This window comes from Ranitomeya variabilis, chromosome 4 (genome assembly GCF_051348905.1).
Source record: "Ranitomeya variabilis isolate aRanVar5 chromosome 4, aRanVar5.hap1, whole genome shotgun sequence".
NCBI classification, from domain to species: Eukaryota; Metazoa; Chordata; class Amphibia; order Anura; family Dendrobatidae; genus Ranitomeya; species Ranitomeya variabilis.
Window position 1 is genome coordinate 316,454,555 of NC_135235.1, and position 27,800 is coordinate 316,482,354.

Sequence of the window (27,800 nt, forward strand, 5' to 3'; positions counted from 1 at the left end):
ACGTGCTTTGTTTATTTTCTCCTTAAAATGTAAAGAATCAAGAAAAATGATGTTGCCGAAACCCGGGATCGAACCAGGGACCTTTAGATCTTCAGTCTAACGCTCTCCCATCTGAGCTATTTCGGCCAAACACAAACAACTTTAGGAGTGCTAGACACTTGGCAAATGTCAAGCGAAACCCCTGAAAGTAGATATTTTTATTTTTGCTTTGACTGGTTTTTGCAGCATGATTTCTATTTGAAACTCCTGCTATTTTGTTGTACATATTTAATAACTTTCATTAACTCTTTGTGAATGAGTAGAAAAAAACAGCAATTTTGACAGAGATTTTTTTACATTTTCAATTTGACTCCATTCATCAGGTTCATTCAAACCCTGTGTTTGTGAGACAGGTGATGGTTGCACATAAAAGACAATGTGCATGCATAATGTTACATCAAGTTTTATTTGTTATTAAATGCAAATAATTGGAGCAAAAAAGGAGACAACAATTTAGAGAAAATATTTTAATGATTGTTAACTTTCAATGTGAAAACATTTGTCCCAAAATGTGCTGAAACTTAGATGTCAGTATCGCATGTGCATTTCAGACTTTAAAACTATGATTACCTGCTTTTTAAGCTTTTGTTTATTAAGTATTTTTATGGTCTATTGATGAATGAGGTAATCAAATATGAAATTAGACTTACCGGCAATTCAGTTTATAGAAATCTCCCAGAACAGCCCCATAGGATGTGGAGTCTCCGCCCTAATAGGGAAAGAGAACACAAAGAGTTGAAATAGTCCCGCCCCATTGACCGCCGGCAGTATTTTTATAGTGCCAAGACAGCTAACATATGCACATAAAAACTATTTCACGGTCCTAGAGTTCCGTTTATAGACGACAATTTCAGATTCACCCCAAAGACTCCCAGGTAGTGGTAACTTTGGGATCGGATTTTTTAAGGCCCATTGCTAAGTTTGGTTTGATCCCCATCTAATCAATAATTGACTGAGAATCTGTATAGTTTCATGAAAAGGTGATGTCAGAAGTGGGATTTGAACCCACGCCTCCAAGAGAGACTGCGACCTGAACGCAGCGCCTTAGACCACTCGGCCATCCTGACTTCTTGTGGATTCTGTGCCTTAACTCTTTCCAAGTTAGTCAGAAGAAATATGACCAGTAATTGTCATTGAAAATTATTTTAAAATATTTAATATTACAGTTTTTATTTCAATACATTTGTTTAAACTATTAGTTATCAAGCCTATTTTGAGCTAAATGGCCAAGCCCCATTTTAAAAAAATATGACTTTTATCACTGTATGCAGTAATAACTCTGGAATGCTTCTACATATCCCCGTAATTCTGAAAGTGTTTTTTGTGACACATTGTACTTTACATTAACTGTAAATTTAGGTCAATATATTTTTAGTTTTTTTCTGTGAAAATATCTAAATTTTGTTTAAAATTTTGAAATATTAGTCATTTTTATTCTTTGACTGCTTATATCCTTAAACCAACTTGTCGCACCGCACAAAAATGTAAATAAATAGCATTTTTCATATGTGTACTTTTTGTCAGCATTCACTTTCAAACCTCCTTTTATTTTGTTAGGATGTTAGAAATGTTAGATTTCTCACAAAATGCGGTGATGCACCATATTTCTTCAGAATCTACTGTTTGGCCACACAGCAGGGCTTTGAAAATAAGAGCGCTATTTGGATTTTGGAATGCAGATTTTGCAAGAATAGTTTGCAGGTAAAATTTGCAGAGTACCAAAAGTACCAAAACAGCAGAAACCCCCCCAAAGTGACCCCATTTTAGAAATTACTTCTCACAATGAATTCATATACACCACAGCATTTCATAGTCAAACATACATGGTTGAAATCATTCAGCTAGTGTCTGATACATGCTTTCTTTATCAGCTATCAGGTTCCCTTTAAATCCTCTTACAGCTAAGTGAAATGGAAATAAACAAAACAGAGGAAAAATTACAAAAAAATAATTTGCTCAAATGGAAAAGTTCCCATTTCTCATCTTTTTAACATTTTATTTTCTGTAGATAGTTAAGATTTTTAGGCCTTTTACATTTTGTTTAAATAATCAGTCCACGTGCTTTGTTTATTTTCTCCTTAAAATGTAAAGAATCAAGAAAAATGATGTTGCCGAAACCCGGGATCGAACCAGGGACCTTTAGATCTTCAGTCTAACGCTCTCCCATCTGAGCTATTTCGGCCAAACACAAACAACTTTAGGAGTGCTAGACACTTGGCAAATGTCAAGCGAAACCCCTGAAAGTAGATATTTTTATTTTTGCTTTGACTGGTTTTTGCAGCATGATTTCTATTTGAAACTCCTGCTATTTTGTTGTACATATTTAATACCTTTCATTAACTCTTTGTGAATGAGTAGAAAAAAACAGCAATTTTGACAGAGATTTTTTTACATTTTCAATTTGACTCCATTCATCAGGTTCATTCAAACCCTGTGTTTGTGAGACAGGTGATGGTTGCACATAAAAGACAATGTGCATGCATAATGTTACATCAAGTTTTATTTGTTATTAAATGCAAATAATTGGAGCAAAAAAGGAGACAACAATTTAGAGAAAATATTTTAATGATTGTTAACTTTCAATGTGAAAACATTTGTCCCAAAATGTGCTGAAACTTAGATGTCAGTATCGCATGTGCATTTCAGACTTTAAAACTATGATTACCTGCTTTTTAAGCTTTTGTTTATTAAGTATTTTTATGGTCTATTGATGAATGAGGTAATCAAATATGAAATTAGACTTACCGGCAATTCAGTTTATAGAAATCTCCCAGAACAGCCCCATAGGATGTGGAGTCTCCGCCCTAATAGGGAAAGAGAACACAAAGAGTTGAAATAGTCCCGCCCCATTGACCGCCGGCAGTATTTTTATAGTGCCAAGACAGCTAACATATGCACATAAAAACTATTTCACGGTCCTAGAGTTCCATTTATAGACGACAATTTCAGATTCACCCCAAAGACTCCCAGGTAGTGGTAACTTTGGGATCGGATTTTTTAAGGCCCATTGCTAAGTTTGGTTTGATCCCCATCTAATCAATAATTGACTGAGAATCTGTATAGTTTCATGAAAAGGTGATGTCAGAAGTGGGATTTGAACCCACGCCTCCAAGAGAGACTGCGACCTGAACGCAGCGCCTTAGACCACTCGGCCATCCTGACTTCTTGTGGATTCTGTGCCTTAACTCTTTCCAAGTTAGTCAGAAGAAATATGACCAGTAATTGTCATTGAAAATTATTTTAAAATATTTAATATTACAGTTTTTATTTCAATACATTTGTTTAAACTATTAGTTATCAAGCCTATTTTGAGCTAAATGGCCAAGCCCCATTTTAAAAAAATATGACTTTTATCACTGTATGCAGTAATAACTCTGGAATGCTTCTACATATCCCCGTAATTCTGAAAGTGTTTTTTGTGACACATTGTACTTTACATTAACTGTAAATTTAGGTCAATATATTTTTAGTTTTTTTCTGTGAAAATATCTAAATTTTGTTTAAAATTTTGAAATATTAGTCATTTTTATTCTTTGACTGCTTATATCCTTAAACCAACTTGTCGCACCACACAAAAATGTAAATAAATAGCATTTTTCATATGTGTACTTTTTGTCAGCATTCACTTTCAAACCTCCTTTTATTTTGTTAGGATGTTAGAAATGTTAGATTTCTCACAAAATGCGGTGATGCACCATATTTCTTCAGAATCTACTGTTTGGCCACACAGCAGGGCTTTGAAAATAAGAGCGCTATTTGGATTTTGGGATGCAGATTTTGCAAGAATAGTTTGCAGGTAAAATTTGCAGAGTACCAAAAGTACCAAAACAGCAGAAACCCCCCCAAAGTGACCCCATTTTAGAAATTACTTCTCACAATGAATTCATATACACCACAGCATTTCACAGTCAAACATACATGGTTGAAATCATTCAGCTAGTGTCTGATACATGCTTTCTTTATCAGCTATCAGGTTCCCTTTAAATCCTCTTACAGCTAAGTGAAATGGAAATAAACAAAACAGAGGAAAAATTACAAAAAAATAATTTGCTCAAATGGAAAAGTTCCCATTTCTCATCTTTTTAACATTTTATTTTCTGTAGATAGTTAAGATTTTTAGGCCTTTTACATTTTGTTTAAATAATCAGTCCACGTGCTTTGTTTATTTTCTCCTTAAAATGTAAAGAATCAAGAAAAATGATGTTGCCGAAACCTGGGATCGAACCAGGGACCTTTAGATCTTCAGTCTAACGCTCTCCCATCTGAGCTATTTCGGCCAAACACAAACAACTTTAGGAGTGCTAGACACTTGGCAAATGTCAAGCGAAACCCCTGAAAGTAGATATTTTTATTTTTGCTTTGACTGGTTTTTGCAGCATGATTTCTATTTGAAACTCCTGCTATTTTGTTGTACATATTTAATAACTTTCATTAACTCTTTGTGAATGAGTAGAAAAAAACAGCAATTTTGACAGAGATTTTTTTACATTTTCAATTTGACTCCATTCATCAGGTTCATTCAAACCCTGTGTTTGTGAGACAGGTGATGGTTGCACATAAAAGACAATGTGCATGCATAATGTTACATCAAGTTTTATTTGTTATTAAATGCAAATAATTGGAGCAAAAAAGGAGACAACAATTTAGAGAAAATATTTTAATGATTGTTAACTTTCAATGTGAAAACATTTGTCCCAAAATGTGCTGAAACTTAGATGTCAGTATCGCATGTGCATTTCAGACTTTAAAACTATGATTACCTGCTTTTTAAGCTTTTGTTTATTAAGTATTTTTATGGTCTATTGATGAATGAGGTAATCAAATATGAAATTAGACTTACCGGCAATTCAGTTTATAGAAATCTCCCAGAACAGCCCCATAGGATGTGGAGTCTCCGCCCTAATAGGGAAAGAGAACACAAAGAGTTGAAATAGTCCCGCCCCATTGACCGCCGGCAGTATTTTTATAGTGCCAAGACAGCTAACATATGCACATAAAAACTATTTCACGGTCCTAGAGTTCCATTTATAGACGACAATTTCAGATTCACCCCAAAGACTCCCAGGTAGTGGTAACTTTGGGATCGGATTTTTTAAGGCCCATTGCTAAGTTTGGTTTGATCCCCATCTAATCAATAATTGACTGAGAATCTGTATAGTTTCATGAAAAGGTGATGTCAGAAGTGGGATTTGAACCCACGCCTCCAAGAGAGACTGCGACCTGAACGCAGCGCCTTAGACCACTCGGCCATCCTGACTTCTTGTGGATTCTGTGCCTTAACTGTTTCCAAGTTAGTCAGAAGAAATATGACCAGTAATTGTCATTGAAAATTATTTTAAAATATTTAATATTATAGTTTTTATTTCAATACATTTGTTTAAACTATTAGTTATCAAGCCTATTTTGAGCTAAATGGCCAAGCCCCATTTTAAAAAAATATGACCTTTATCACTGTATGCAGTAATAACTCTGGAATGCTTCTACATATCCCCGTAATTCTGAAAGTGTTTTTTTGTGACACATTGTACTTTACATTAACTGTAAATTTAGGTCAATATATTTTTAGTTTTTTTCTGTGAAAATATCTAAATTTTGTTTAAAATTTTGAAATATTAGTCATTTTTATTCTTTGACTGCTTATATCCTTAAACCAACTTGTCGCACCACACAAAAATGTAAATAAATAGCATTTTTCATATGTGTACTTTTTGTCAGCATTCACTTTCAAACCTCCTTTTATTTTGTTAGGATGTTAGAAATGTTAGATTTCTCACAAAATGCGGTGATGCACCATATTTCTTCAGAATCTACTGTTTGGCCACACAGCAGGGCTTTGAAAATAAGAGCGCTATTTGGATTTTGGAATGCAGATTTTGCAAGAATAGTTTGCAGGTAAAATTTGCAGAGTACCAAAAGTACCAAAACAGCAGAAACCCCCCCAAAGTGACCCCATTTTAGAAATTACTTCTCACAATGAATTCATATACACCACAGCATTTCATAGTCAAACATACATGGTTGAAATCATTCAGCTAGTGTCTGATACATGCTTTCTTTATCAGCTATCAGGTTCCCTTTAAATCCTCTTACAGCTAAGTGAAATGGAAATAAACAAAACAGAGGAAAAATTACAAAAAAATAATTTGCTCAAATGGAAAAGTTCCCATTTCTCATCTTTTTAACATTTTATTTTCTGTAGATAGTTAAGATTTTTAGGCCTTTTACATTTTGTTTAAATAATCAGTCCACGTGCTTTGTATATTTTCTCCTTAAAATGTAAAGAATCAAGAAAAATGATGTTGCCGAAACCCGGGATCGAACCAGGGACCTTTAGATCTTCAGTCTAACGCTCTCCCATCTGAGCTATTTCGGCCAAACACAAACAACTTTAGGAGTGCTAGACACTTGGCAAATGTCAAGCGAAACCCCTGAAAGTAGATATTTTTATTTTTGCTTTGACTGGTTTTTGCAGCATGATTTCTATTTGAAACTCCTGCTATTTTGTTGTACATATTTAATACCTTTCATTAACTCTTTGTGAATGAGTAGAAAAAAACAGCAATTTTGACAGAGATTGACAGACAGGAGACAACAATTTAGAGAAAATATTTTAATGATTGTTAACTTTCAATGTGAAAACATTTGTCCCAAAATGTGCTGAAACTTAGATGTCAGTATCGCATGTGCATTTCAGACTTTAAAACTATGATTACCTGCTTTTTAAGCTTTTGTTTATTAAGTATTTTTATGGTCTATTGATGAATGAGGTAATCAAATATGAAATTAGACTTACCGGCAATTCAGTTTATAGAAATCTCCCAGAACAGCCCCATAGGATGTGGAGTCTCCGCCCTAATAGGGAAAGAGAACACAAAGAGTTGAAATAGTCCCGCCCCATTGACCGCCGGCAGTATTTTTATAGTGCCAAGACAGCTAACATATGCACATAAAAACTATTTCACGGTCCTAGAGTTCCATTTATAGACGACAATTTCAGATTCACCCCAAAGACTCCCAGGTAGTGGTAACTTTGGGATCGGATTTTTTAAGGCCCATTGCTAAGTTTGGTTTGATCCCCATCTAATCAATAATTGACTGAGAATCTGTATAGTTTCATGAAAAGGTGATGTCAGAAGTGGGATTTGAACCCACGCCTCCAAGAGAGACTGCGACATGAACGCAGCGCCTTAGACCACTCGGCCATCCTGACTTCTTGTGGATTCTGTGCCTTAACTCTTTCCAAGTTAGTCAGAAGAAATATGACCAGTAATTGTCATTGAAAATTATTTTAAAATATTTAATATTACAGTTTTTATTTCAATATATTTGTTTAAACTATTAGTTATCAAGCCTATTTTGAGCTAAATGGCCAAGCCCCATTTTAAAAAAATATGACTTTTATCACTGTATGCAGTAATAACTCTGGAATGCTTCTACATATCCCCGTAATTCTGAAAGTGTTTTTTTGTGACACATTGTACTTTACATTAACTGTAAATTTAGGTCAATATATTTTTAGTTTTTTTCTGTGAAAATATCTAAATTTTGTTTAAAATTTTGAAATATTAGTCATTTTTATTCTTTGACTGCTTATATCCTTAAACCAACTTGTCGCACCACACAAAAATGTAAATAAATAGCATTTTTCATATGTGTACTTTTTGTCAGCATTCACTTTCAAACCTCCTTTTATTTTGTTAGGATGTTAGAAATGTTAGATTTCTCACAAAATGCGGTGATGCACCATATTTCTTCAGAATCTACTGTTTGGCCACACAGCAGGGCTTTGAAAATAAGAGCGCTATTTGGATTTTGGAATGCAGATTTTGCAAGAATAGTTTGCAGGTAAAATTTGCAGAGTACCAAAAGTACCAAAACAGCAGAAACCCCCCCAAAGTGACCCCATTTTAGAAATTACTTCTCACAATGAATTCATATACACCACAGCATTTCATAGTCAAACATACATGGTTGAAATCATTCAGCTAGTGTCTGATACATGCTTTCTTTATCAGCTATCAGGTTCCCTTTAAATCCTCTTACAGCTAAGTGAAATGGAAATAAACAAAACAGAGGAAAAATTACAAAAAAATAATTTGCTCAAATGGAAAAGTTCCCATTTCTCATCTTTTTAACATTTTATTTTCTGTAGATAGTTAAGATTTTTAGGCCTTTTACATTTTGTTTAAATAATCAGTCCACGTGCTTTGTTTATTTTCTCCTTAAAATGTAAAGAATCAAGAAAAATTATGTTGCCGAAACCCGGGATCGAACCAGGGACCTTTAGATCTTCAGTCTAACGCTCTCCCATCTGAGCTATTTCGGCCAAACACAAACAACTTTAGGAGTGCTAGACACTTGGCAAATGTCAAGCGAAACCCCTGAAAGTAGATATTTTTATTTTTGCTTTGACTGGTTTTTGCAGCATGATTTCTATTTGAAACTCCTGCTATTTTGTTGTACATATTTAATAACTTTCATTAACTCTTTGTGAATGAGTAGAAAAAAACAGCAATTTTGACAGAGATTTTTTTACATTTTCAATTTGACTCCATTCATCAGGTTCATTCAAACCCTGTGTTTGTGAGACAGGTGATGGTTGCACATAAAAGACAATGTGCATGCATAATGTTACATCAAGTTTTATTTGTTATTAAATGCAAATAATTGGAGCAAAAAAGGAGACAACAATTTAGAGAAAATATTTTAATGATTGTTAACTTTCAATGTGAAAACATTTGTCCCAAAATGTGCTGAAACTTAGATGTCAGTATCGCATGTGCATTTCAGACTTTAAAACTATGATTACCTGCTTTTTAAGCTTTTGTTTATTAAGTATTTTTATGGTCTATTGATGAATGAGGTAATCAAATATGAAATTAGACTTACCGGCAATTCAGTTTATAGAAATCTCCCAGAACAGCCCCATAGGATGTGGAGTCTCCGCCCTAATAGGGAAAGAGAACACAAAGAGTTGAAATAGTCCCGCCCCATTGACCGCCGGCAGTATTTTTATAGTGCCAAGACAGCTAACATATGCACATAAAAACTATTTCACGGTCCTAGAGTTCCATTTATAGACGACAATTTCAGATTCACCCCAAAGACTCCCAGGTAGTGGTAACTTTGGGATCGGATTTTTTAAGGCCCATTGCTAAGTTTGGTTTGATCCCCATCTAATCAATAATTGACTGAGAATCTGTATAGTTTCATGAAAAGGTGATGTCAGAAGTGGGATTTGAACCCACGCCTCCAAGAGAGACTGCGACCTGAACGCAGCGCCTTAGACCACTCGGCCATCCTGACTTCTTGTGGATTCTGTGCCTTAACTGTTTCCAAGTTAGTCAGAAGAAATATGACCAGTAATTGTCATTGAAAATTATTTTAAAATTTTAATATTATAGTTTTTATTTCAATATATTTGTTTAAACTATTAGTTATCAAGCCTATTTTGAGCTAAATGGCCAAGCCCCATTTTAAAAAAATATGACTTTTATCACTGTATGCAGTAATAACTCTGGAATGCTTCTACATATCCCCGTAATTCTGAAAGTGTTTTTTTGTGACACATTGTACTTTACATTAACTGTAAATTTAGGTCAATATATTTTTAGTTTTTTTCTGTGAAAATATCTAAATTTTGTTTAAAATTTTGAAATATTAGTCATTTTTATTCTTTGACTGCTTATATCCTTAAACCAACTTGTCGCACCACACAAAAATGTAAATAAATAGCATTTTTCATATGTGTACTTTTTGTCAGCATTCACTTTCAAACCTCCTTTTATTTTGTTAGGATGTTAGAAATGTTAGATTTCTCACAAAATGCGGTGATGCACCATATTTCTTCAGAATCTACTGTTTGGCCACACAGCAGGGCTTTGAAAATAAGAGCGCTATTTGGATTTTGGAATGCAGATTTTGCAAGAATAGTTTGCAGGTAAAATTTGCAGAGTACCAAAAGTACCAAAACAGCAGAAACCCCCCCAAAGTGACCCCATTTTAGAAATTACTTCTCACAATGAATTCATATACACCACAGCATTTCATAGTCAAACATACATGGTTGAAATCATTCAGCTAGTGTCTGATACATGCTTTCTTTATCAGCTATCAGGTTCCCTTTAAATCCTCTTACAGCTAAGTGAAATGGAAATAAACAAAACAGAGGAAAAATTACAAAAAAATAATTTGCTCAAATGGAAAAGTTCCCATTTCTCATCTTTTTAACATTTTATTTTCTGTAGATAGTTAAGATTTTTAGGCCTTTTACATTTTGTTTAAATAATCAGTCCACGTGCTTTGTTTATTTTCTCCTTAAAATGTAAAGAATCAAGAAAAATTATGTTGCCGAAACCCGGGATCGAACCAGGGACCTTTAGATCTTCAGTCTAACGCTCTCCCATCTGAGCTATTTCGGCCAAACACAAACAACTTTAGGAGTGCTAGACACTTGGCAAATGTCAAGCGAAACCCCTGAAAGTAGATATTTTTATTTTTGCTTTGACTGGTTTTTGCAGCATGATTTCTATTTGAAACTCCTGCTATTTTGTTGTACATATTTAATAACTTTCATTAACTCTTTGTGAATGAGTAGAAAAAAACAGCAATTTTGACAGAGATTTTTTTACATTTTCAATTTGACTCCATTCATCAGGTTCATTCAAACCCTGTGTTTGTGAGACAGGTGATGGTTGCACATAAAAGACAATGTGCATGCATAATGTTACATCAAGTTTTATTTGTTATTAAATGCAAATAATTGGAGCAAAAAAGGAGACAACAATTTAGAGAAAATATTTTAATGATTGTTAACTTTCAATGTGAAAACATTTGTCCCAAAATGTGCTGAAACTTAGATGTCAGTATCGCATGTGCATTTCAGACTTTAAAACTATGATTACCTGCTTTTTAAGCTTTTGTTTATTAAGTATTTTTATGGTCTATTGATGAATGAGGTAATCAAATATGAAATTAGACTTACCGGCAATTCAGTTTATAGAAATCTCCCAGAACAGCCCCATAGGATGTGGAGTCTCCGCCCTAATAGGGAAAGAGAACACAAAGAGTTGAAATAGTCCCGCCCCATTGACCGCCGGCAGTATTTTTATAGTGCCAAGACAGCTAACATATGCACATAAAAACTATTTCACGGTCCTAGAGTTCCATTTATAGACGACAATTTCAGATTCACCCCAAAGACTCCCAGGTAGTGGTAACTTTGGGATCGGATTTTTTAAGGCCCATTGCTAAGTTTGGTTTGATCCCCATCTAATCAATAATTGACTGAGAATCTGTATAGTTTCATGAAAAGGTGATGTCAGAAGTGGGATTTGAACCCACGCCTCCAAGAGAGACTGCGACCTGAACGCAGCGCCTTAGACCACTCGGCCATCCTGACTTCTTGTGGATTCTGTGCCTTAACTGTTTCCAAGTTAGTCAGAAGAAATATGACCAGTAATTGTCATTGAAAATTATTTTAAAATATTTAATATTATAGTTTTTATTTCAATACATTTGTTTAAACTATTAGTTATCAAGCCTATTTTGAGCTAAATGGCCAAGCCCCATTTTAAAAAAATATGACCTTTATCACTGTATGCAGTAATAACTCTGGAATGCTTCTACATATCCCCGTAATTCTGAAAGTGTTTTTTTGTGACACATTGTACTTTACATTAACTGTAAATTTAGGTCAATATATTTTTAGTTTTTTTCTGTGAAAATATCTAAATTTTGTTTAAAATTTTGAAATATTAGTCATTTTTATTCTTTGACTGCTTATATCCTTAAACCAACTTGTCGCACCACACAAAAATGTAAATAAATAGCATTTTTCATATGTGTACTTTTTGTCAGCATTCACTTTCAAACCTCCTTTTATTTTGTTAGGATGTTAGAAATGTTAGATTTCTCACAAAATGCGGTGATGCACCATATTTCTTCAGAATCTACTGTTTGGCCACACAGCAGGGCTTTGAAAATAAGAGCGCTATTTGGATTTTGGAATGCAGATTTTGCAAGAATAGTTTGCAGGTAAAATTTGCAGAGTACCAAAAGTACCAAAACAGCAGAAACCCCCCCAAAGTGACCCCATTTTAGAAATTACTTCTCACAATGAATTCATATACACCACAGCATTTCATAGTCAAACATACATGGTTGAAATCATTCAGCTAGTGTCTGATACATGCTTTCTTTATCAGCTATCAGGTTCCCTTTAAATCCTCTTACAGCTAAGTGAAATGGAAATAAACAAAACAGAGGAAAAATTACAAAAAAATAATTTGCTCAAATGGAAAAGTTCCCATTTCTCATCTTTTTAACATTTTATTTTCTGTAGATAGTTAAGATTTTTAGGCCTTTTACATTTTGTTTAAATAATCAGTCCACGTGCTTTGTATATTTTCTCCTTAAAATGTAAAGAATCAAGAAAAATGATGTTGCCGAAACCCGGGATCGAACCAGGGACCTTTAGATCTTCAGTCTAACGCTCTCCCATCTGAGCTATTTCGGCCAAACACAAACAACTTTAGGAGTGCTAGACACTTGGCAAATGTCAAGCGAAACCCCTGAAAGTAGATATTTTTATTTTTGCTTTGACTGGTTTTTGCAGCATGATTTCTATTTGAAACTCCTGCTATTTTGTTGTACATATTTAATACCTTTCATTAACTCTTTGTGAATGAGTAGAAAAAAACAGCAATTTTGACAGAGATTTTTTTACATTTTCAATTTGACTCCATTCATCAGGTTCATTCAAACCCTGTGTTTGTGAGACAGGTGATGGTTGCACATAAAAGACAATGTGCATGCATAATGTTACATCAAGTTTTATTTGTTATTAAATGCAAATAATTGGAGCAAAAAAGGAGACAACAATTTAGAGAAAATATTTTAATGATTGTTAACTTTCAATGTGAAAACATTTGTCCCAAAATGTGCTGAAACTTAGATGTCAGTATCGCATGTGCATTTCAGACTTTAAAACTATGATTACCTGCTTTTTAAGCTTTTGTTTATTAAGTATTTTTATGGTCTATTGATGAATGAGGTAATCAAATATGAAATTAGACTTACCGGCAATTCAGTTTATAGAAATCTCCCAGAACAGCCCCATAGGATGTGGAGTCTCCGCCCTAATAGGGAAAGAGAACACAAAGAGTTGAAATAGTCCCGCCCCATTGACCGCCGGCAGTATTTTTATAGTGCCAAGACAGCTAACATATGCACATAAAAACTATTTCACGGTCCTAGAGTTCCGTTTATAGACGACAATTTCAGATTCACCCCAAAGACTCCCAGGTAGTGGTAACTTTGGGATCGGATTTTTTAAGGCCCATTGCTAAGTTTGGTTTGATCCCCATCTAATCAATAATTGACTGAGAATCTGTATAGTTTCATGAAAAGGTGATGTAAGAAGTGGGATTTGAACCCACGCCTCCAAGAGAGACTGCGACCTGAACGCAGCGCCTTAGACCACTCAGCCATCCTGACTTCTTGTGGATTTTGTGCCTTAACTCTTTCCAAGTTAGTCAGAAGAAATATGACCAGTAATTGTCATTTAAAATTATTTTAAAAAATTTAATATTACAGTTTTTATTTCAATACATTTGTTTAAACTATTAGTTATCAAGCCTATTTTGAGCTAAATGGCCAAGCCCCATTTTAAAAAAATATGACTTTTATCACTGTATGCAGTAATAACTCTGGAATGCTTCTACATATCCCCGTAATTCTGAAAGTGTTTTTTGTGACACATTGTACTTTACATTAACTGTAAATTTAGGTCAATATATTTTTAGTTTTTTTCTGTGAAAATATCTAAATTTTGTTTAAAATGTTGAAATATTAGTCATTTTTATTCTTTGACTGCTTATATCCTTAAACCAACTTGTCGCACCACACAAAAATGTAAATAAATAGCATTTTTCATATGTGTACTTTTTGTCAGCATTCACTTTCAAACCTCCTTTTATTTTGTTAGGATGTTAGAAATGTTAGATTTCTCACAAAATGCGGTGATGCACCATATTTCTTCAGAATCTACTGTTTGGCCACACAGCAGGGCTTTGAAAATAAGAGCGCTATTTGGATTTTGGAATGCAGATTTTGCAAGAATAGTTTGCAGGTAAAATTTGCAGAGTACCAAAAGTACCAAAACAGCAGAAACCCCCCCAAAGTGACCCCATTTTAGAAATTACTTCTCACAATGAATTCATATACACCACAGCATTTCATAGTCAAACATACATGGTTGAAATCATTCAGCTAGTGTCTGATACATGCTTTCTTTATCAGCTATCAGGTTCCCTTTAAATCCTCTTACAGCTAAGTGAAATGGAAATAAACAAAACAGAGGAAAAATTACAAAAAAATAATAATTTGCTCAAATGGAAAAGTTCCCATTTCTCATCTTTTTAACATTTTATTTTCTGTAGATAGTTAAGATTTTTAGGCCTTTTACATTTTCTTTAAATAATCAGTCCACGTGCTTTGTTTATTTTCTCCTTAAAATGTAAAGAATCAAGAAAAATGATGTTGCCGAAACCCGGGATCGAACCAGGGACCTTTAGATCTTCAGTCTAACGCTCTCCCATCTGAGCTATTTCGGCCAAACACAAACAACTTTAGGAGTGCTAGACACTTGGCAAATGTCAAGCGAAACCCCTGAAAGTAGATATTTTTATTTTTGCTTTGACTGGTTTTTGCAGCATGATTTCTATTTGAAACTCCTGCTATTTTGTTGTACATATTTAATACCTTTCATTAACTCTTTGTGAATGAGTAGAAAAAAACAGCAATTTTGACAGAGATTTTTTTACATTTTCAATTTGACTCCATTCATCAGGTTCATTCAAACCCTGTGTTTGTGAGACAGGTGATGGTTGCACATAAAAGACAATGTGCATGCATAATGTTACATCAAGTTTTATTTGTTATTAAATGCAAATAATTGGAGCAAAAAAGGAGACAACAATTTAGAGAAAATATTTTAATGATTGTTAACTTTCAATGTGAAAACATTTGTCCCAAAATGTGCTGAAACTTAGATGTCAGTATCGCATGTGCATTTCAGACTTTAAAACTATGATTACCTGCTTTTTAAGCTTTTGTTTATTAAGTATTTTTATGGTCTATTGATGAATGAGGTAATCAAATATGAAATTAGACTTACCGGCAATTCAGTTTATAGAAATCTCCCAGAACAGCCCCATAGGATGTGGAGTCTCCGCCCTAATAGGGAAAGAGAACACAAAGAGTTGAAATAGTCCCGCCCCATTGACCGCCGGCAGTATTTTTATAGTGCCAAGACAGCTAACATATGCACATAAAAACTATTTCACGGTCCTAGAGTTCCATTTATAGACGACAATTTCAGATTCACCCCAAAGACTCCAAGGTAGTGGTAACTTTGGGATCGGATTTTTTAAGGCCCATTGCTAAGTTTGGTTTGATCCCCATCTAATCAATAATTGACTGAGAATCTGTATAGTTTCATGAAAAGGTGATGTCAGAAGTGGGATTTGAACCCACGCCTCCAAGAGAGACTGCGACATGAACGCAGCGCCTTAGACCACTCGGCCATCCTGACTTCTTGTGGATTCTGTGCCTTAACTCTTTCCAAGTTAGTCAGAAGAAATATGACCAGTAATTGTCATTGAAAATTATTTTAAAATATTTAATATTACAGTTTTTATTTCAATACATTTGTTTAAACTATTAGTTATCAAGCCTATTTTGAGCTAAATGGCCAAGCCCCATTTTAAAAAAATATGACTTTTATCACTGTATGCAGTAATAACTCTGGAATGCTTCTACATATCCCCGTAATTCTGAAAGTGTTTTTTGTGACACATTGTACTTTACATTAACTGTAAATTTAGGTCAATATATTTTTAGTTTTTTTCTGTGAAAATATCTAAATTTTGTTTAAAATTTTGAAATATTAGTCATTTTTATTCTTTGACTGCTTATATCCTTAAACCAACTTGTCGCACCACACAAAAATGTAAATAAATAGCATTTTTCATATGTGTACTTTTTGTCAGCATTCACTTTCAAACCTCCTTTTATTTTGTTAGGATGTTAGAAATGTTAGATTTCTCACAAAATGCGGTGATGCACCATATTTCTTCAGAATCTACTGTTTGGCCACACAGCAGGGCTTTGAAAATAAGAGCGCTATTTGGATTTTGGAATGCAGATTTTGCAAGAATAGTTTGCATTTAAAATTTGCAGAGTACCAAAAGTACCAAAACAGCAGAAACCCCCCCAAAGTGACCCCATTTTAGAAATTACTTCTCACAATGAATTCATATACACCACAGCATTTCATAGTCAAACATACATGGTTGAAATCATTCAGCTAGTGTCTGATACATGCTTTCTTTATCAGCTATCAGGTTCCCTTTAAATCCTCTTACAGCTAAGTGAAATGGAAATAAACAAAACAGAGGAAAAATTACAAAAAAATAATTTGCTCAAATGGAAAAGTTCCCATTTCTCATCTTTTTAACATTTTATTTTCTGTAGATAGTTAAGATTTTTAGGCCTTTTACATTTTGTTTAAATAATCAGTCCACGTGCTTTGTTTATTTTCTCCTTAAAATGTAAAGAATCAAGAAAAATGATGTTGCCGAAACCCGGGATCGAACCAGGGACCTTTAGATCTTCAGTCTAACGCTCTCCCATCTGAGCTATTTCGGCCAAACACAAACAACTTTAGGAGTGCTAGACACTTGGCAAATGTCAAGCGAAACCCCTGAAAGTAGATATTTTTATTTTTGCTTTGACTGGTTTTTGCAGCATGATTTCTATTTGAAACTCCTGCTATTTTGTTGTACATATTTAATACCTTTCATTAACTCTTTGTGAATGAGTAGAAAAAAACAGCAATTTTGACAGAGATTTTTTTACATTTTCAATTTGACTCCATTCATCAGGTTCATTCAAACCCTGTGTTTGTGAGACAGGTGATGGTTGCACATAAAAGACAATGTGCATGCATAATGTTACATCAAGTTTTATTTGTTATTAAATGCAAATAATTGGAGCAAAAAAGGAGACAACAATTTAGAGAAAATATTTTAATGATTGTTAACTTTCAATGTGAAAACATTTGTCCCAAAATGTGCTGAAACTTAGATGTCAGTATCGCATGTGCATTTCAGACTTTAAAACTATGATTACCTGCTTTTTAAGCTTTTGTTTATTAAGTATTTTTATGGTCTATTGATGAATGAGGTAATCAAATATGAAATTAGACTTACCGGCAATTCAGTTTATAGAAATCTCCCAGAACAGCCCCATAGGATGTGGAGTCTCCGCCCTAATAGGGAAAGAGAACACAAAGAGTTGAAATAGTCCCGCCCCATTGACCGCCGGCAGTATTTTTATAGTGCCAAGACAGCTAACATATGCACATAAAAACTATTTCACGGTCCTAGAGTTCCATTTATAGACGACAATTTCAGATTCACCCCAAAGACTCCCAGGTAGTGGTAACTTTGGGATCGGATTTTTTAAGGCCCATTGCTAAGTTTGGTTTGATCCCCATCTAATCAATAATTGACTGAGAATCTGTATAGTTTCATGAAAAGGTGATGTCAGAAGTGGGATTTGAACCCACGCCTCCAAGAGAGACTGCGACCTGAACGCAGCGCCTTAGACCACTCGGCCATCCTGACTTCTTGTGGATTCTGTGCCTTAACTGTTTCCAAGTTAGTCAGAAGAAATATGACCAGTAATTGTCATTGAAAATTATTTTAAAATATTTAATATTATAGTTTTTATTTCAATACATTTGTTTAAACTATTAGTTATCAAGCCTATTTTGAGCTAAATGGCCAAGCCCCATTTTAAAAAAATATGACCTTTATCACTGTATGCAGTAATAACTCTGGAATGCTTCTACATATCCCCGTAATTCTGAAAGTGTTTTTTTGTGACACATTGTACTTTACATTAACTGTAAATTTAGGTCAATATATTTTTAGTTTTTTTCTGTGAAAATATCTAAATTTTGTTTAAAATTTTGAAATATTAGTCATTTTTATTCTTTGACTGCTTATATCCTTAAACCAACTTGTCGCACCACACAAAAATGTAAATAAATAGCATTTTTCATATGTGTACTTTTTGTCAGCATTCACTTTCAAACCTCCTTTTATTTTGTTAGGATGTTAGAAATGTTAGATTTCTCACAAAATGCGGTGATGCACCATATTTCTTCAGAATCTACTGTTTGGCCACACAGCAGGGCTTTGAAAATAAGAGCGCTATTTGGATTTTGGAATGCAGATTTTGCAAGAATAGTTTGCAGGTAAAATTTGCAGAGTACCAAAAGTACCAAAACAGCAGAAACCCCCCCAAAGTGACCCCATTTTAGAAATTACTTCTCACAATGAATTCATATACACCACAGCATTTCATAGTCAAACATACATGGTTGAAATCATTCAGCTAGTGTCTGATACATGCTTTCTTTATCAGCTATCAGGTTCCCTTTAAATCCTCATACAGCTAAGTGAAATGGAAATAAACAAAACAGAGGAAAAATTACAAAAAAATAATTTGCTCAAATGGAAAAGTTCCCATTTCTCATCTTTTTAACATTTTATTTTCTGTAGATAGTTAAGATTTTTAGGCCTTTTACATTTTGTTTAAATAATCAGTCCACGTGCTTTGTTTATTTTCTCCTTAAAATGTAAAGAATCAAGAAAAATGATGTTGCCGAAACCTGGGATCGAACCAGGGACCTTTAGATCTTCAGTCTAACGCTCTCCCATCTGAGCTATTTCGGCCAAACACAAACAACTTTAGGAGTGCTAGACACTTGGCAAATGTCAAGCGAAACCCCTGAAAGTAGATATTTTTATTTTTGCTTTGACTGGTTTTTGCAGCATGATTTCTATTTGAAACTCCTGCTATTTTGTTGTACATATTTAATAACTTTCATTAACTCTTTGTGAATGAGTAGAAAAAAACAGCAATTTTGACAGAGATTTTTTTACATTTTCAATTTGACTCCATTCATCAGGTTCATTCAAACCCTGTGTTTGTGAGACAGGTGATGGTTGCACATAAAAGACAATGTGCATGCATAATGTTACATCAAGTTTTATTTGTTATTAAATGCAAATAATTGGAGCAAAAAAGGAGACAACAATTTAGAGAAAATATTTTAATGATTGTTAACTTTCAATGTGAAAACATTTGTCCCAAAATGTGCTGAAACTTAGATGTCAGTATCGCATGTGCATTTCAGACTTTAAAACTATGATTACCTGCTTTTTAAGCTTTTGTTTATTAAGTATTTTTATGGTCTATTGATGAATGAGGTAATCAAATATGAAATTAGACTTACCGGCAATTCAGTTTATAGAAATCTCCCAGAACAGCCCCATAGGATGTGGAGTCTCCGCCCTAATAGGGAAAGAGAACACAAAGAGTTGAAATAGTCCCGCCCCATTGACCGCCGGCAGTATTTTTATAGTGCCAAGACAGCTAACATATGCACATAAAAACTATTTCACGGTCCTAGAGTTCCATTTATAGACGACAATTTCAGATTCACCCCAAAGACTCCCAGGTAGTGGTAACTTTGGGATCGGATTTTTTAAGGCCCATTGCTAAGTTTGGTTTGATCCCCATCTAATCAATAATTGACTGAGAATCTGTATAGTTTCATGAAAAGGTGATGTCAGAAGTGGGATTTGAACCCACGCCTCCAAGAGAGACTGCGACCTGAACGCAGCGCCTTAGACCACTCGGCCATCCTGACTTCTTGTGGATTCTGTGCCTTAACTGTTTCCAAGTTAGTCAGAAGAAATATGACCAGTAATTGTCATTGAAAATTATTTTAAAATATTTAATATTATAGTTTTTATTTCAATACATTTGTTTAAACTATTAGTTATCAAGCCTATTTTGAGCTAAATGGCCAAGCCCCATTTTAAAAAAATATGACCTTTATCACTGTATGCAGTAATAACTCTGGAATGCTTCTACATATCCCCGTAATTCTGAAAGTGTTTTTTTGTGACACATTGTACTTTACATTAACTGTAAATTTAGGTCAATATATTTTTAGTTTTTTTCTGTGAAAATATCTAAATTTTGTTTAAAATTTTGAAATATTAGTCATTTTTATTCTTTGACTGCTTATATCCTTAAACCAACTTGTCGCACCACACAAAAATGTAAATAAATAGCATTTTTCATATGTGTACTTTTTGTCAGCATTCACTTTCAAACCTCCTTTTATTTTGTTAGGATGTTAGAAATGTTAGATTTCTCACAAAATGCGGTGATGCACCATATTTCTTCAGAATCTACTGTTTGGCCACACAGCAGGGCTTTGAAAATAAGAGCGCTATTTGGATTTTGGAATGCAGATTTTGCAAGAATAGTTTGCAGGTAAAATTTGCAGAGTACCAAAAGTACCAAAACAGCAGAAACCCCCCCAAAGTGACCCCATTTTAGAAATTACTTCTCACAATGAATTCATATACACCACAGCATTTCATAGTCAAACATACATGGTTGAAATCATTCAGCTAGTGTCTGATACATGCTTTCTTTATCAGCTATCAGGTTCCCTTTAAATCCTCTTACAGCTAAGTGAAATGGAAATAAACAAAACAGAGGAAAAATTACAAAAAAATAATTTGCTCAAATGGAAAAGTTCCCATTTCTCATCTTTTTAACATTTTATTTTCTGTAGATAGTTAAGATTTTTAGGCCTTTTACATTTTGTTTAAATAATCAGTCCACGTGCTTTGTATATTTTCTCCTTAAAATGTAAAGAATCAAGAAAAATGATGTTGCCGAAACCCGGGATCGAACCAGGGACCTTTAGATCTTCAGTCTAACGCTCTCCCATCTGAGCTATTTCGGCCAAACACAAACAACTTTAGGAGTGCTAGACACTTGGCAAATGTCAAGCGAAACCCCTGAAAGTAGATATTTTTATTTTTGCTTTGACTGGTTTTTGCAGCATGATTTCTATTTGAAACTCCTGCTATTTTGTTGTACATATTTAATACCTTTCATTAACTCTTTGTGAATGAGTAGAAAAAAACAGCAATTTTGACAGAGATTGACAGACAGGAGACAACAATTTAGAGAAAATATTTTAATGATTGTTAACTTTCAATGTGAAAACATTTGTCCCAAAATGTGCTGAAACTTAGATGTCAGTATCGCATGTGCATTTCAGACTTTAAAACTATGATTACCTGCTTTTTAAGCTTTTGTTTATTAAGTATTTTTATGGTCTATTGATGAATGAGGTAATCAAATATGAAATTAGACTTACCGGCAATTCAGTTTATAGAAATCTCCCAGAACAGCCCCATAGGATGTGGAGTCTCCGCCCTAATAGGGAAAGAGAACACAAAGAGTTGAAATAGTCCCGCCCCATTGACCGCCGGCAGTATTTTTATAGTGCCAAGACAGCTAACATATGCACATAAAAACTATTTCACGGTCCTAGAGTTCCATTTATAGACGACAATTTCAGATTCACCCCAAAGACTCCCAGGTAGTGGTAACTTTGGGATCGGATTTTTTAAGGCCCATTGCTAAGTTTGGTTTGATCCCCATCTAATCAATAATTGACTGAGAATCTGTATAGTTTCATGAAAAGGTGATGTCAGAAGTGGGATTTGAACCCACGCCTCCAAGAGAGACTGCGACCTGAACGCAGCGCCTTAGACCACTCGGCCATCCTGACTTCTTGTGGATTCTGTGCCTTAACTGTTTCCAAGTTAGTCAGAAGAAATATGACCAGTAATTGTCATTGAAAATTATTTTAAAATATTTAATATTATAGTTTTTATTTCAATACATTTGTTTAAACTATTAGTTATCAAGCCTATTTTGAGCTAAATGGCCAAGCCCCATTTTAAAAAAATATGACCTTTATCACTGTATGCAGTAATAACTCTGGAATGCTTCTACATATCCCCGTAATTCTGAAAGTGTTTTTTTGTGACACATTGTACTTTACATTAACTGTAAATTTAGGTCAATATATTTTTAGTTTTTTTCTGTGAAAATATCTAAATTTTGTTTAAAATTTTGAAATATTAGTCATTTTTATTCTTTGACTGCTTATATCCTTAAACCAACTTGTCGCACCACACAAAAATGTAAATAAATAGCATTTTTCATATGTGTACTTTTTGTCAGCATTCACTTTCAAACCTCCTTTTATTTTGTTAGGATGTTAGAAATGTTAGATTTCTCACAAAATGCGGTGATGCACCATATTTCTTCAGAATCTACTGTTTGGCCACACAGCAGGGCTTTGAAAATAAGAGCGCTATTTGGATTTTGGAATGCAGATTTTGCAAGAATAGTTTGCAGGTAAAATTTGCAGAGTACCAAAAGTACCAAAACAGCAGAAACCCCCCCAAAGTGACCCCATTTTAGAAATTACTTCTCACAATGAATTCATATACACCACAGCATTTCATAGTCAAACATACATGGTTGAAATCATTCAGCTAGTGTCTGATACATGCTTTCTTTATCAGCTATCAGGTTCCCTTTAAATCCTCTTACAGCTAAGTGAAATGGAAATAAACAAAACAGAGGAAAAATTACAAAAAAATAATTTGCTCAAATGGAAAAGTTCCCATTTCTCATCTTTTTAACATTTTATTTTCTGTAGATAGTTAAGATTTTTAGGCCTTTTACATTTTGTTTAAATAATCAGTCCACGTGCTTTGTATATTTTCTCCTTAAAATGTAAAGAATCAAGAAAAATGATGTTGCCGAAACCCGGGATCGAACCAGGGACCTTTAGATCTTCAGTCTAACGCTCTCCCATCTGAGCTATTTCGGCCAAACACAAACAACTTTAGGAGTGCTAGACACTTGGCAAATGTCAAGCGAAACCCCTGAAAGTAGATATTTTTATTTTTGCTTTGACTGGTTTTTGCAGCATGATTTCTATTTGAAACTCCTGCTATTTTGTTGTACATATTTAATACCTTTCATTAACTCTTTGTGAATGAGTAGAAAAAAACAGCAATTTTGACAGAGATTTTTTTACATTTTCAATTTGACTCCATTCATCAGGTTCATTCAAACCCTGTGTTTGTGAGACAGGTGATGGTTGCACATAAAAGACAATGTGCATGCATAATGTTACATCAAGTTTTATTTGTTATTAAATGCAAATAATTGGAGCAAAAAAGGAGACAACAATTTAGAGAAAATATTTTAATGATTGTTAACTTTCAATGTGAAAACATTTGTCCCAAAATGTGCTGAAACTTAGATGTCAGTATCGCATGTGCATTTCAGACTTTAAAACTATGATTACCTGCTTTTTAAGCTTTTGTTTATTAAGTATTTTTATGGTCTATTGATGAATGAGGTAATCAAATATGAAATTAGACTTACCGGCAATTCAGTTTATAGAAATCTCCCAGAACAGCCCCATAGGATGTGGAGTCTCCGCCCTAATAGGGAAAGAGAACACAAAGAGTTGAAATAGTCCCGCCCCATTGACCGCCGGCAGTATTTTTATAGTGCCAAGACAGCTAACATATGCACATAAAAACTATTTCACGGTCCTAGAGTTCCATTTATAGACGACAATTTCAGATTCACCCCAAAGACTCCCAGGTAGTGGTAACTTTGGGATCGGATTTTTTAAGGCCCATTGCTAAGTTTGGTTTGATCCCCATCTAATCAATAATTGACTGAGAATCTGTATAGTTTCATGAAAAGGTGATGTCAGAAGTGGGATTTGAACCCACGCCTCCAAGAGAGACTGCGACCTGAACGCAGCGCCTTAGACCACTCGGCCATCCTGACTTCTTGTGGATTCTGTGCCTTAACTCTTTCCAAGTTAGTCAGAAGAAATATGACCAGTAATTGTCATTGAAAATTATTTTAAAATATTTAATATTACAGTTTTTATTTCAATATATTTGTTTAAACTATTAGTTATCAAGCCTATTTTGAGCTAAATGGCCAAGCCCCATTTTAAAAAAATATGACTTTTATCACTGTATGCAGTAATAACTCTGGAATGCTTCTACATATCCCCGTAATTCTGAAAGTGTTTTTTTGTGACACATTGTACTTTACATTAACTGTAAATTTAGGTCAATATATTTTTAGTTTTTTTCTGTGAAAATATCTAAATTTTGTTTAAAATTTTGAAATATTAGTCATTTTTATTCTTTGACTGCTTATATCCTTAAACCAACTTGTCGCACCACACAAAAATGTAAATAAATAGCATTTTTCATATGTGTACTTTTTGTCAGCATTCACTTTCAAACCTCCTTTTATTTTGTTAGGATGTTAGAAATGTTAGATTTCTCACAAAATGCGGTGATGCACCATATTTCTTCAGAATCTACTGTTTGGCCACACAGCAGGGCTTTGAAAATAAGAGCGCTATTTGGATTTTGGAATGCAGATTTTGCAAGAATAGTTTGCAGGTAAAATTTGCAGAGTACCAAAAGTACCAAAACAGCAGAAACCCCCCCAAAGTGACCCCATTTTAGAAATTACTTCTCACAATGAATTCATATACACCACAGCATTTCATAGTCAAACATACATGGTTGAAATCATTCAGCTAGTGTCTGATACATGCTTTCTTTATCAGCTATCAGGTTCCCTTTAAATCCTCTTACAGCTAAGTGAAATGGAAATAAACAAAACAGAGGAAAAATTACAAAAAAATAATTTGCTCAAATGGAAAAGTTCCCATTTCTCATCTTTTTAACATTTTATTTTCTGTAGATAGTTAAGATTTTTAGGCCTTTTACATTTTGTTTAAATAATCAGTCCACGTGCTTTGTTTATTTTCTCCTTAAAATGTAAAGAATCAAGAAAAATGATGTTGCCGAAACCCGGGATCGAACCAGGGACCTTTAGATCTTCAGTCTAACGCTCTCCCATCTGAGCTATTTCGGCCAAACACAAACAACTTTAGGAGTGCTAGACACTTGGCAAATGTCAAGCGAAACCCCTGAAAGTAGATATTTTTATTTTTGCTTTGACTGGTTTTTGCAGCATGATTTCTATTTGAAACTCCTGCTATTTTGTTGTACATATTTAATAACTTTCATTAACTCTTTGTGAATGAGTAGAAAAAAACAGCAATTTTGACAGAGATTTTTTTACATTTTCAATTTGACTCCATTCATCAGGTTCATTCAAACCCTGTGTTTGTGAGACAGGTGATGGTTGCACATAAAAGACAATGTGCATGCATAATGTTACATCAAGTTTTATTTGTTATTAAATGCAAATAATTGGAGCAAAAAAGGAGACAACAATATAGAGAAAATATTTTAATGATTGTTAACTTTCAATGTGAAAACATTTGTCCCAAAATGTGCTGAAACTTAGATGTCAGTATCGCATGTGCATTTCAGACTTTAAAACTATGATTACCTGCTTTTTAAGCTTTTGTTTATTAAGTATTTTTATGGTCTATTGATGAATGAGGTAATCAAATATGAAATTAGACTTACCGGCAATTCAGTTTATAGAAATCTCCCAGAACAGCCCCATAGGATGTGGAGTCTCCGCCCTAATAGGGAAAGAGAACACAAAGAGTTGAAATAGTCCCGCCCCATTGACCGCCGGCAGTATTTTTATAGTGCCAAGACAGCTAACATATGCACATAAAAACTATTTCACGGTCCTAGAGTTCCATTTATAGACGACAATTTCAGATTCACCCCAAAGACTCCCAGGTAGTGGTAACTTTGGGATCGGATTTTTTAAGGCCCATTGCTAAGTTTGGTTTGATCCCCATCTAATCAATAATTGACTGAGAATCTGTATAGTTTCATGAAAAGGTGATGTCAGAAGTGGGATTTGAACCCACGCCTCCAAGAGAGACTGCGACCTGAACGCAGCGCCTTAGACCACTCGGCCATCCTGACTTCTTGTGGATTCTGTGCCTTAACTCTTTCCAAGTTAGTCAGAAGAAATATGACCAGTAATTGTCATTGAAAATTATTTTAAAATATTTAATATTACAGTTTTTATTTCAATATATTTGTTTAAACTATTAGTTATCAAGCCTATTTTGAGCTAAATGGCCAAGCCCCATTTTAAAAAAATATGACTTTTATCACTGTATGCAGTAATAACTCTGGAATGCTTCTACATATCCCCGTAATTCTGAAAGTGTTTTTTTGTGACACATTGTACTTTACATTAACTGTAAATTTAGGTCAATATATTTTTAGTTTTTTTCTGTGAAAATATCTAAATTTTGTTTAAAATTTTGAAATATTAGTCATTTTTATTCTTTGACTGCTTATATCCTTAAACCAACTTGTCGCACCACACAAAAATGTAAATAAATAGCATTTTTCATATGTGTACTTTTTGTCAGCATTCACTTTCAAACCTCCTTTTATTTTGTTAGGATGTTAGAAATGTTAGATTTCTCACAAAATGCGGTGATGCACCATATTTCTTCAGAATCTACTGTTTGGCCACACAGCAGGGCTTTGAAAATAAGAGCGCTATTTGGATTTTGGAATGCAGATTTTGCAAGAATAGTTTGCAGGTAAAATTTGCAGAGTACCAAAAGTACCAAAACAGCAGAAACCCCCCCAAAGTGACCCCATTTTAGAAATTACTTCTCACAATGAATTCATATACACCACAGCATTTCATAGTCAAACATACATGGTTGAAATCATTCAGCTAGTGTCTGATACATGCTTTCTTTATCAGCTATCAGGTTCCCTTTAAATCCTCTTACAGCTAAGTGAAATGGAAATAAACAAAACAGAGGAAAAATTACAAAAAAATAATTTGCTCAAATGGAAAAGTTCCCATTTCTCATCTTTTTAACATTTTATTTTCTGTAGATAGTTAAGATTTTTAGGCCTTTTACATTTTGTTTAAATAATCAGTCCACGTGCTTTGTTTATTTTCTCCTTAAAATGTAAAGAATCAAGAAAAATTATGTTGCCGAAACCCGGGATCGAACCAGGGACCTTTAGATCTTCAGTCTAACGCTCTCCCATCTGAGCTATTTCGGCCAAACACAAACAACTTTAGGAGTGCTAGACACTTGGCAAATGTCAAGCGAAACCCCTGAAAGTAGATATTTTTATTTTTGCTTTGACTGGTTTTTGCAGCATGATTTCTATTTGAAACTCCTGCTATTTTGTTGTACATATTTAATACCTTTCATTAACTCTTTGTGAATGAGTAGAAAAAAACAGCAATTTTGACAGAGATTTTTTTACATTTTCAATTTGACTCCATTCATCAGGTTCATTCAAACCCTGTGTTTGTGAGACAGGTGATGGTTGCACATAAAAGACAATGTGCATGCATAATGTTACATCAAGTTTTATTTGTTATTAAATGCAAATAATTGGAGCAAAAAAGGAGACAACAATATAGAGAAAATATTTTAATGATTGTTAACTTTCAATGTGAAAACATTTGTCCCAAAATGTGCTGAAACTTAGATGTCAGTATCGCATGTGCATTTCAGACTTTAAAACTATGATTACCTGCTTTTTAAGCTTTTGTTTATTAAGTATTTTTATGGTCTATTGATGAATGAGGTAATCAAATATGAAATTAGACTTACCGGCAATTCAGTTTATAGAAATCTCCCAGAACAGCCCCATAGGATGTGGAGTCTCCGCCCTAATAGGGAAAGAGAACACAAAGAGTTGAAATAGTCCCGCCCCATTGACCGCCGGCAGTATTTTTATAGTGCCAAGACAGCTAACATATGC

At 34.0% G+C, this 27,800-nt stretch overlaps 26 non-coding genes across 26 annotated transcripts; all 26 read right to left on the minus strand.

Moving 5' to 3' along the window:
* Nucleotides 1–53: 53 nt before the first annotated feature.
* TRNAF-GAA (transfer RNA phenylalanine (anticodon GAA)) lies at nt 54–126 on the minus strand. Its single transcript has one exon. It is a non-coding gene; the product is annotated as a tRNA-Phe (tRNA).
* Nucleotides 127–1,023: 897 nt separating this feature from the next.
* TRNAL-CAG (transfer RNA leucine (anticodon CAG)) lies at nt 1,024–1,106 on the minus strand. The gene has a single exon. It is a non-coding gene; the product is annotated as a tRNA-Leu (tRNA).
* A 1,042-nt stretch (nt 1,107–2,148) lies between these two features.
* Nucleotides 2,149–2,221, minus strand: TRNAF-GAA (transfer RNA phenylalanine (anticodon GAA)). Its single transcript has one exon. It is a non-coding gene; the product is annotated as a tRNA-Phe (tRNA).
* Nucleotides 2,222–3,118: 897 nt separating this feature from the next.
* On the minus strand, nt 3,119–3,201 carry TRNAL-CAG (transfer RNA leucine (anticodon CAG)). Its single transcript has one exon. It is a non-coding gene; the product is annotated as a tRNA-Leu (tRNA).
* Nucleotides 3,202–4,243: 1,042 nt separating this feature from the next.
* Nucleotides 4,244–4,316, minus strand: TRNAF-GAA (transfer RNA phenylalanine (anticodon GAA)). Its single transcript has one exon. It is a non-coding gene; the product is annotated as a tRNA-Phe (tRNA).
* Nucleotides 4,317–5,213: 897 nt separating this feature from the next.
* TRNAL-CAG (transfer RNA leucine (anticodon CAG)) lies at nt 5,214–5,296 on the minus strand. The gene has a single exon. It is a non-coding gene; the product is annotated as a tRNA-Leu (tRNA).
* A 1,043-nt stretch (nt 5,297–6,339) lies between these two features.
* Nucleotides 6,340–6,412, minus strand: TRNAF-GAA (transfer RNA phenylalanine (anticodon GAA)). Its single transcript has one exon. It is a non-coding gene; the product is annotated as a tRNA-Phe (tRNA).
* A 754-nt stretch (nt 6,413–7,166) lies between these two features.
* TRNAM-CAU (transfer RNA methionine (anticodon CAU)) lies at nt 7,167–7,249 on the minus strand. Its single transcript has one exon. It is a non-coding gene; the product is annotated as a tRNA-Met (tRNA).
* A 1,043-nt stretch (nt 7,250–8,292) lies between these two features.
* TRNAF-GAA (transfer RNA phenylalanine (anticodon GAA)) lies at nt 8,293–8,365 on the minus strand. Its single transcript has one exon. It is a non-coding gene; the product is annotated as a tRNA-Phe (tRNA).
* Nucleotides 8,366–9,262: 897 nt separating this feature from the next.
* TRNAL-CAG (transfer RNA leucine (anticodon CAG)) lies at nt 9,263–9,345 on the minus strand. The gene has a single exon. It is a non-coding gene; the product is annotated as a tRNA-Leu (tRNA).
* Nucleotides 9,346–10,387: 1,042 nt separating this feature from the next.
* On the minus strand, nt 10,388–10,460 carry TRNAF-GAA (transfer RNA phenylalanine (anticodon GAA)). Its single transcript has one exon. It is a non-coding gene; the product is annotated as a tRNA-Phe (tRNA).
* Nucleotides 10,461–11,357: 897 nt separating this feature from the next.
* Nucleotides 11,358–11,440, minus strand: TRNAL-CAG (transfer RNA leucine (anticodon CAG)). Its single transcript has one exon. It is a non-coding gene; the product is annotated as a tRNA-Leu (tRNA).
* A 1,043-nt stretch (nt 11,441–12,483) lies between these two features.
* On the minus strand, nt 12,484–12,556 carry TRNAF-GAA (transfer RNA phenylalanine (anticodon GAA)). Its single transcript has one exon. It is a non-coding gene; the product is annotated as a tRNA-Phe (tRNA).
* Nucleotides 12,557–14,581: 2,025 nt separating this feature from the next.
* Nucleotides 14,582–14,654, minus strand: TRNAF-GAA (transfer RNA phenylalanine (anticodon GAA)). The gene has a single exon. It is a non-coding gene; the product is annotated as a tRNA-Phe (tRNA).
* An 897-nt stretch (nt 14,655–15,551) lies between these two features.
* On the minus strand, nt 15,552–15,634 carry TRNAM-CAU (transfer RNA methionine (anticodon CAU)). Its single transcript has one exon. It is a non-coding gene; the product is annotated as a tRNA-Met (tRNA).
* Nucleotides 15,635–16,676: 1,042 nt separating this feature from the next.
* On the minus strand, nt 16,677–16,749 carry TRNAF-GAA (transfer RNA phenylalanine (anticodon GAA)). Its single transcript has one exon. It is a non-coding gene; the product is annotated as a tRNA-Phe (tRNA).
* Nucleotides 16,750–17,646: 897 nt separating this feature from the next.
* On the minus strand, nt 17,647–17,729 carry TRNAL-CAG (transfer RNA leucine (anticodon CAG)). Its single transcript has one exon. It is a non-coding gene; the product is annotated as a tRNA-Leu (tRNA).
* A 1,043-nt stretch (nt 17,730–18,772) lies between these two features.
* TRNAF-GAA (transfer RNA phenylalanine (anticodon GAA)) lies at nt 18,773–18,845 on the minus strand. The gene has a single exon. It is a non-coding gene; the product is annotated as a tRNA-Phe (tRNA).
* Nucleotides 18,846–19,742: 897 nt separating this feature from the next.
* Nucleotides 19,743–19,825, minus strand: TRNAL-CAG (transfer RNA leucine (anticodon CAG)). The gene has a single exon. It is a non-coding gene; the product is annotated as a tRNA-Leu (tRNA).
* Nucleotides 19,826–20,868: 1,043 nt separating this feature from the next.
* Nucleotides 20,869–20,941, minus strand: TRNAF-GAA (transfer RNA phenylalanine (anticodon GAA)). The gene has a single exon. It is a non-coding gene; the product is annotated as a tRNA-Phe (tRNA).
* Nucleotides 20,942–21,695: 754 nt separating this feature from the next.
* Nucleotides 21,696–21,778, minus strand: TRNAL-CAG (transfer RNA leucine (anticodon CAG)). The gene has a single exon. It is a non-coding gene; the product is annotated as a tRNA-Leu (tRNA).
* A 1,043-nt stretch (nt 21,779–22,821) lies between these two features.
* TRNAF-GAA (transfer RNA phenylalanine (anticodon GAA)) lies at nt 22,822–22,894 on the minus strand. The gene has a single exon. It is a non-coding gene; the product is annotated as a tRNA-Phe (tRNA).
* An 897-nt stretch (nt 22,895–23,791) lies between these two features.
* Nucleotides 23,792–23,874, minus strand: TRNAL-CAG (transfer RNA leucine (anticodon CAG)). Its single transcript has one exon. It is a non-coding gene; the product is annotated as a tRNA-Leu (tRNA).
* Nucleotides 23,875–24,917: 1,043 nt separating this feature from the next.
* TRNAF-GAA (transfer RNA phenylalanine (anticodon GAA)) lies at nt 24,918–24,990 on the minus strand. Its single transcript has one exon. It is a non-coding gene; the product is annotated as a tRNA-Phe (tRNA).
* An 897-nt stretch (nt 24,991–25,887) lies between these two features.
* Nucleotides 25,888–25,970, minus strand: TRNAL-CAG (transfer RNA leucine (anticodon CAG)). The gene has a single exon. It is a non-coding gene; the product is annotated as a tRNA-Leu (tRNA).
* Nucleotides 25,971–27,013: 1,043 nt separating this feature from the next.
* Nucleotides 27,014–27,086, minus strand: TRNAF-GAA (transfer RNA phenylalanine (anticodon GAA)). The gene has a single exon. It is a non-coding gene; the product is annotated as a tRNA-Phe (tRNA).
* Nucleotides 27,087–27,800: the final 714 nt, after the last annotated feature.